General features: G+C 48.1%; 1 long non-coding RNA gene across 1 annotated transcript; it reads right to left on the bottom strand.

The window, feature by feature from the left end:
* Nucleotides 1–6,661: 6,661 nt before the first annotated feature.
* On the bottom strand, nt 6,662–8,637 carry LOC144892036 (uncharacterized). The gene is made up of 3 exons (XR_013623352.1): nt 8,539–8,637; nt 7,402–7,703; nt 6,662–6,925 (listed from the first exon to the last, which is right to left on the bottom strand). It is a non-coding gene; the product is annotated as an uncharacterized LOC144892036 (long non-coding RNA).

Here is an 8,637-nt window from a genome sequence, read left to right on the forward strand (position 1 = left end):
CCCCTGTAGCCGTCAAATCGCGGTGCTACTCTCGCGCGGACGCGCAATTCATTGCGGAAGAAACGGCCCTGCTCTTAAAGGACGGTATTATAGAACACAGTAGGTCACCGTGGCGGGCCCAAGTCTTAGTGGTGCGGAGTGAGGCCCACCGCCGGCGCATGGTAATCGACTATTCGCAGACGATTAATCGTTTTACACAGCTGGATGCCTACCCCTTACCGGGGATGGACGCCCTGGTACGCCAGGTGGCCCTGTATTCCGTTTATAGCACTCTCGATCTGCGTAGTGCGTATCATCAAGTCCCCATCTCTAGGGCTGATCGCGTCTTTACAGCCTTTGAATCGGGTCAGCGGTTGTACCAGTTCACGCGACTCCCCTTTGGGGTAACTAACGGAGTCTCTTGTTTTCAGAGGGCTATGGATGACCTCGTTGCGAAGGAGAATTTGACTGATGTCTTTGTCTATCTGGACAATCTTACGGTTTGTGGGTATGACCAGGAGCATCACGACGCTAATCTAAAACGCTTCCTCGAGGTCGCGCGGAAATATCGCCTAACCATGAATGCGGCTAAGTGTCGATACTCTCTACGCATGGTAGACCTTTTGGGGTACACCGTGACCCATGGCTCCGTCTCTCCGGATAAGGAGCGTCTGCGCCCTTTGCTCGATATGGCTCCGCCTAGTGATCGGGCTTCGCTGAAACGCGCTCTAGGGCTGTTCGCCCACTATTCAAAGTGGGTGCAAAATTTCTCCGCGAAGCTCCGCCCCCTCGTGGCCTGCGACACTTTCCCCATGGGCCCGGCTGCCCTGGCGGCCTTCGCGGGCCTTAAAGTCGACATCGCTGGCACCGCTGTCACGACGATTGACGAGAGTGCCTCTTTCGTTTTGGAGAGTGATGCCTCAGATCATGCGATAGTGGCGACTCTCTCCCAAGGGGGCCGCCCTGTGGCTTTCTTCTCGCGGACTCTCATCTCCGCCGAGCGGAGGCATTCGTCTGTCGAAAAGGAAGCGTACGCGATCGTCGAATCAATTCGGCGATGGCGGCCGTATCTGCTTGGGCGGTGTTTCCAAATCGTCACGGACCAACAGAGCATTGCGTTTATGTACAACACCTTACATGCTCAGCGCATTAAGAATGAGAAAATCACCCGTTGGCGTATCGAACTCGCCGACTTCTGCTACACCATCAAATACCGCCCGGGGAAGGATAACCTGGTCGCTGACGCCTTATCAAGGCCGGCCACTTGCGCGGGGGTTGTAACTTTGGAGGGGCTGCGCACTTTGCACGGCACTATGTGTCATCCCAGGGTAACGCGCTTCGCGCATTTTGTGCGCGAGGGCAATCTGCCATACTCGATTGAGGACATCCGCCGCATCTGCCGTGATTGCGCGATCTGTGCGGAACTCAAACCGCGTTTTTATAACCCTCCTATGGGGACACTCGTTAGGGCTACTAGACCATGGGAGCGCTTGGCGATGGACTTCAAAGGGCCGCTGCCAATGTCGAGCAACTCTCGCTATCTGCTCACTATCGTCGATGAGTATTCACGATTCCCCTTTGCTTACACGTGCGGGGATATGTCGGCTGCCACGGTTATTCGGTGCCTGCAGAATTTGTTTTCTATGTTCGGGTATCCGGCCTACGTGCATACCGATCGGGGTGCGGTGTTCCTGTCCCAGGAGGTGAGGGGCTACTTGCTCCAGCATAATGTCGCTTCGAGCTACACCACCCCGTACCGGCCCCAAGCGAATGGGCAGATCGAACGCTTTAATGGGATTATATGGAGGGCCGTCATGCTAAGCCTCCGGACCCTCGGCCGAGGCCTCGATAAATGGGCGTGGTCGCTACCTGCCGCTCTAAACTCGATCCGGGCTCTCCTATGTACTGCCACCACCAGACTCCTCACGAACGACTATTCCACCACCCTAGAAGCTCCGGCAGTATCCAATCTTTACCCAGCTGGCTCGCTGAACCGGGGCCCGCCTATCTCAAACGAGCGGTTCGTGCTAGCAAGTACGACCCCCTTGTTGACAAGGTGCAGGTCCTCCAGGCTAATCCCGAGCATGCTCGCGTGTTAACGGCGGATGGCCGCGAGTCTACTGTCTCCGTACACCATCTCGCCCCATGTGGGGACGACGACAGGGATATCGACGAACCCGTCTACGAGTCTATGGACTCTACCGAAGCGTCCCCTATGGAACTACCACCGTTACTTCCGTCGTTCCCCACTCCCGTGCCCGAAGGCGCTGGGGCGCCCCCTCCGACTCCCACCTCCGGCAGCTATTCTGACGCGGGGGACTCCGGGCTTGGGGATGCCGTGCCCGGTACATTCCGAACACGAACTGGCAGGGAAGTTCGCCGCCCCGACCGCTACGGGTGGACCGACTGACGTGGATTGACGTGACCCATTCGATTATTGCTGATGCTTGCTTGCAACCTGCCGAGCGGCAGTATAGTTCTAACGGCGGGGAGAATGTAGTGAAATTATACCAAGGTGAACCCAGGGTGTGCTCGCTTCAAAAGGGGCGTCTATAAGACCCGGGACAACCGGGGCGCACGGACACTCCAGCGGAACTCACTGTGACATAGTCCTGTAGTTTGAATGGTATGTACACCCCTAAATGCTGCGCTGACTGTCCTCTCTATTGGACCATTGCCATATTGAATCGACCATTGCTCATGAAATACTCTGATTTTAATGCCTGTTGCATGAATGTATTTTTTACAGGATGTACTTCAGATCTAAATGATATTAAACCTACCCAGAGGTCAAGTCGTGTCTGAGCTTGATTTTCACGACATGGACAATCTCAAGGCTTCAGGTCTATCTCCAGAGACCTTGTTGTTCATGTGTCCACCGTACGCAATGTTATCAGGAAGTTTATAAGGCCCATGGCACTGTAGCCAACCTCGCTGGACGTGGCCGCAAAAGGAAACTTGATTGAAGATTGCAGCAAAGGATTGTTGAAATGGTGGAGAAAGCACCTCGATCAATTGCCAATCAGATTCAAGCTGACCTTCAGAGACAAGGTAGAACAGTTTCAACTCACACCATCCGTCGCCAACTCTATGGAAGTGGGTTGGATGGAGAGCCCCACTGCTGAGAGAGAGAGAGACATAAGAAAGCCCAACTGGAGTTGGCCAAAACACACCCAAACAAGCCAAAATCCCTCTGGGAGAATGTCCTGAAGACAGATGAGACCAAATTAGAGCTTATTGATAAAGCACATCATCTCTATGTTTACAGAAAACAAAATAAAGCCTTCATAGAAAATAACACTTTCTCTGCAGTTAAACATGGAGGAGGTTCAGTGATGTTTTGGGGTTGCTGAGCTGCCTCTGGCGCTGGGTGCCTTGAATGTGTGCATGATGTTGAAGAAAATTAATTATTTGTGTACGTAATTTGTGTAATTGAATGGATTTTCTTGAGCCTCGACCTGTTGTTGCAAACACTTAAGTTTTAATTGTTTTAATTGCTTGCTTGATCTCCATTAATACATAAAGTAATCAGCTTTAATTGTGTTCTATAGAACTTACTAGCCTAGCAACTATTTACTCAGAGCTTTTGAACTGATGGGTCATAAATTAGGCTAAAGGCAAACGGTTGTTGGGGGCAACCTGCCTGCTCGGATCAGTTCCAGAGTTTGGCTGAAGTTTTGACTCCACAAGTTCGAAGCAGTTAAAAGGAATAGTTCCTTTTAATTAAAATATTATAGAATATATTGTTGCGGATCTCAGTGTCGGCCTTTCCCCTTACCAAGGGGGGATTAGTCCCCTTGATTTTACTAGCCGACGGGATCCAGGGCTATGACGTCACTTCCGGACAGCGTTGAGTAGGGTCATAGGACTAATCGCTAATACCTAATTACCAACGCTGCCCAGGAAGCAAGGAAATAAACCCCGCCCGAATCACGGTTGTAGGTGGAAACACCGAGCGATAGCGAACCACGACCTGAGCCGTTAACGATGACTAAACCCGCTGTTCTAATCGTGCCACGCTTACCCAATGGAGGAAAACACTGATACGGTCGAATTAGGAAAGACAGGAAGAACAGGTTGGTTTATTCACTATGTACAATGATCAAGAAGAAGAACACACAGTGCAGCCTTATTACAGTCTTAACTTTTCCCCTGGACACGGGCCCGTTTCACACTCAGACACACTCACACGGGGCTGTAGATGGTCAGGTTGATGGTCCAGGGATGATGGCGTCCAGGCAGTTCGCTCCGATCCCCGACTCACACCGCAAAAAAGATGGTCAGGGCGGCAGAAGCTCCCCGCGGATCGTTGGTGCACATGGGATTAAATGTGGGGCGAAAGGTAAGGCTGGCTGGGCGGTTACCTGCAACCATGGTCACGTACGTAATAGATGAACCGGGCTTGGCGGTTATACTTGCGGTCAGGGCCACGTACGTAATAGAAGAACCGGCGCTATATGCGCTCCCAATACAGTTCAATGGCAAAGCGCCTCTCCCGCAGGAGTCCTCTCACAGAGCGCAAATCGGGTAAGTCCTCTTGCAGTGCGCGTATCCTCTGAAAGTTCTCTTTCAACGAAGTTCTCCTGGCCAGTCCTCTCACCAAGCCCTCTCGCAACGAGTCCTCACAAAGCCAACCTTCCCCAGCGAGTTCTTTACAGCACGTATCCTCTGCAAGTCCTTTCACAAAGTGCGATTCCTTGCAGTCCTGTCCAAGGGCTTTGTGTGCGCGCTTATATAGGCATGCCCTTACCACGCCCCTCACGCCATGCCCTTACAGCCCTGATTGGCTGGTGGCTCTTACCGTCTCCCGCTGCCGCTCCCCGGCCTCAACGCCGGCCCCACCCTCTCTCAGGCTTACCTCGTGTCCCTTGACTAGTGAGAATCCTAATGCGAGGTGCAATAGACCAAAATGGGGCACGGGATGGATGCTGCCCAACGAGGTAGATTTGGAGGGTGGAGGCAAAATGAACGGGGCCTAAACTTGTTTATTTTACACAACGCAGGTATCACTAGTGGAAATGGCCATATCCTCACACATACTATGACATAACTAATATCCTAAATGGGCCTACGTGTTGCTTGTGGACTAACTATGGGGGCAAACCTTTAACCTTTAATGATGTTATATTTACACTCTCAAAACCGCAACAATATATATGATCATGGTGTTGCTTCGTGGTTAGGGTGCCGGCTTGGGATCTGAGGATCCTGGGTTCGAATCCCGGTCGATCGCTGAATTAACGCCAGGGGGGTTGACTCAGCCTGTCATCCTTCCGAGGTCGGCAAATTGAGTACCAGCTTGCTGGGATGAATGATCACGGTGTGTACCCCGATTTAGAATAGGTACACCGTATCCCTGCGCATCATAAGAGCGTGACCAAGGGTTGGCATCAGGAAGGGCATCCGGCCATAAAAACATTGCGTCAAACAGGGAACTATGATTGTCATGGGGCCCGCAAGGCTAACCCCTGCTCTAGCGGGAAAAATGGCCTTAAAAACGATCATTCATTCATTCATTCATATATATGATCATGATAATCTGCAAACAGTTATTTATTTAGACTCCAACGTCATACGAGTTTTAAGAAATAATTTGGAAAGAAAAGGACTTCTCAAACTTGTCACTGAACACTGGTCAAGGTCGGACCAGCCTCCATAACTTTGTCCACACCTGGTGAGCTGATAATTAAAATTACAAAACATTCTTTTTCTCCAAAGAACCATCGAGGATTTCATGTTACATTTGAAAAGGATTTAAAACGTTAACTCATATCAAATGATTTAGTCTATAGAACAAACATTTAATTATTAGCAAGCGTATAAGCCCATAACAGTAGTTCTGAAGCTATTATTAATAAGTGTTGAGTTTGTACAAGGTTGTACATGTCACATCCCACGGGAAAGTAGATTATCACTTGGCAACGACACTGAAGGAATGCTGTTCCCTCGGGAAATCTAATGAATGTACACTTTCTTTCTTTTTGACACTGGAATCAATCCTATTTAATTCAGTACACATATGCTTTATGATATAACTGTATTCTCCACAATTACTGAGAATTGTACTCTCTGTGATCGGAATCCCCTTCCCAAGCTGACTGGAGTGGGCCACGATCTGGTCTTCATCACGAACCCAGTTGTTATCTTAAAAGTCACAGAACTTGTTTGTACTGAATTGCAAGGCAGACCAGATTCTTTGTAATACCATTTAAATCATTGGTGACATATATGACTGAGTAAGAGATAACTGGTGTGCTATCCTTTCAATCGACCACGGAAAGAACCTGCAGTGCCATGGATGAATCCAACAGGTGGCGCTGAGAGACCACGAATTATTGTTTAGCTTGCTCACGTTTTTCTATCCGTCGTCTTGTTCTTCGCCCACCACATCTATTCTCCTCCTTCACCTTCACCCCTCCCTGCATGTTCTCTAGTCTCCATCTATAAGACAGCCATGGAAAAGCAAGCATTTGGAGATTTTACTCTGTTCTTGTATGTGTCCTTTTAATGAGATCTCTTACTGAGAATTTGCGTATGAAAATAGAAGTGTGTGTGTTACTGAAACTCGTTTTCGTTGCTTTGTAATACCCTTTGTAAAAGTGAAGTGAGATCTCCCACGTTTCATGAAAAAAATCAGTCGATTGTCTTCTGAACAGTTTGGACAATTTATTCTTGAGTTTTTTGTCAATCATTCAAGGATAAATTATTCCCGAACAATGACATCATGAAATTAGAAGATTAACAAGGCATTTTGGAGCGCAATGTTCATCCCAGTGTCAGAAAGCTGGGTCTCCGTCGAAGGTCATGGGTCTTGCAGCAGGACAATGACCCCAAACACACTTCAAAAAGCACCCAGGAATGGTTCAAGAGAAAACGCTGCTGTTCTGTTCTGAAGTGGCCAGCAATGAGTCCAGATCTAAATCCCATTGAACACCTGTGGGGAGATCTGAAAACAGCAGTTGGGAGAAGGTTAGTCTGGGAGAACTGGAGCAGTTTGCACAAGAATATTGGACCAAACTGCCAGTAGAGAGGTGGAGGAAGCTCATTCATGGCTATAGGAAGTTATTGACTGTAGTTATTTTGTCCAAAGTCTGTGCTACCAAATATTAAATCTGGGGTGTCAATAATTTTGTCAATGCCATTTCTTTTTATTTTCTGATTTAAAAGGAAATATTAAGTTCTGAATCAAAAACAAAGGTTATGTAATATTCACAGTGAAATAAAGAATTGTGGAGACCAAATTCTTTTGTCAATTCCAACTTATTTTTGAGAAAATTGTGAGTTATTGGAAAAACGTGCAAAGGTGCCAATATTTTTGGCCACGACTGTGCATTACCCACAAATGCATTAGGAGGGTGGGGGCGGACCACAGGGTTGTTACCATTCCTTTCCATGCATACCTCAGTTTTTACTAGGTCGTACCTTTGGTTCCTGTTCATGGTCAATCCTATTTACAGAGCACCACCAGGCCATCATACACAGCTTCCCGAAAGCCTGGGGGCGAGCCAGCTAGCTCATTAGCCCGAAAGATAAATGCTGTCGGGGCGTTCACCTCATCTACTCTCTGGGCCTCATCTTTGCTCAAGAGGACCTCACGAAGTGATGTCAGACAGGGTCGAGTTTCATAACTAGCAGTGCGATGTGCCTCGTGAAGGGAGAGGCGTAGTGAACGACGTACAGGTGTCACGAACCGCATGTGCTTTGCCGAGTGTGAGGGCAAGTACCTGTGGAAAATGTGGGGAAAGTAGTTTGGTAATTCCTTACTGCAGGTGAGCTGGCTTTCTCAATAAGTCTGTGGCATGACAAAAAGTAAAGATTTTCTCCAGTTTTATCAACTTTTACAACTGTTAACATTCTAAAGGGCCATTTCACATATAGCTAAGTGGAGATTCATTTCCTGCAACCCATGGACCCGAGTACTTGCAGAGGCCAATTTAATTTAAGCGTCCAAGGTTCATGGAAGAGTTGCAAGCAAAACACAAAACAAACACACAATTTTTTTTTTCTTCAAGCCACAATCTTATTGATCAATCCTTCAAAAACAAGTCAAAAACGTATCAAAGACTAGAACTGATGAATAATATTGTGTACATGCTGTGAATGACAGACAATAAAACCTTCAAAACTGCAAATAAGCTTTCCACCCCCTCCCCCCCCCCCCCCCCCCCACATCCCACCTCCCTTCCCGTGCCTCCTCCCCCCAAGCCCTCTCCCTCCCACAGATCTCCCGATGTCCCTGTTCTCTACTGTTGTGCTTGTGTGCTTCCCCCTCTCTCCCCATCTTGTCTCCCGTTCCATTTATTTTATGTTTTATGTGTCAGTTTGTCTTTTTGTGATTACTCTTAGCTCTTCCACAAGCCTCGATCTTGTATACAAAAAAAAATAAAATAATCGGAGAGCTTAAACGTCAAAACACAATAATTGTGAATGAAGCAGAATTAGTCTAACCTTGCAAAGAATATTGAATGTCTACTTGAAACAAAATCCAAAACATTTTTCTTTTGTCAAATGGGATTTCATGCAAGATAAGCTTTGTTTTGTTGAAGGTGCTCTTCTTACCCCGGTAGTGGTTTTTTGTCACTCAGTAGAAGCTTCAGTGTTGAGCCCAGTGCTGCTGGGGTCTGGTTGTCCGAGTTTGCTGCTGCTGCTGACTGCAGC

The sequence above is a fragment of the Myxine glutinosa genome, chromosome 5, assembly GCF_964187855.1.
Source record: "Myxine glutinosa chromosome 5, kmMyxGlut1.1, whole genome shotgun sequence".
In the NCBI taxonomy this organism is placed as follows: domain Eukaryota; kingdom Metazoa; phylum Chordata; class Myxini; order Myxiniformes; family Myxinidae; genus Myxine; species Myxine glutinosa.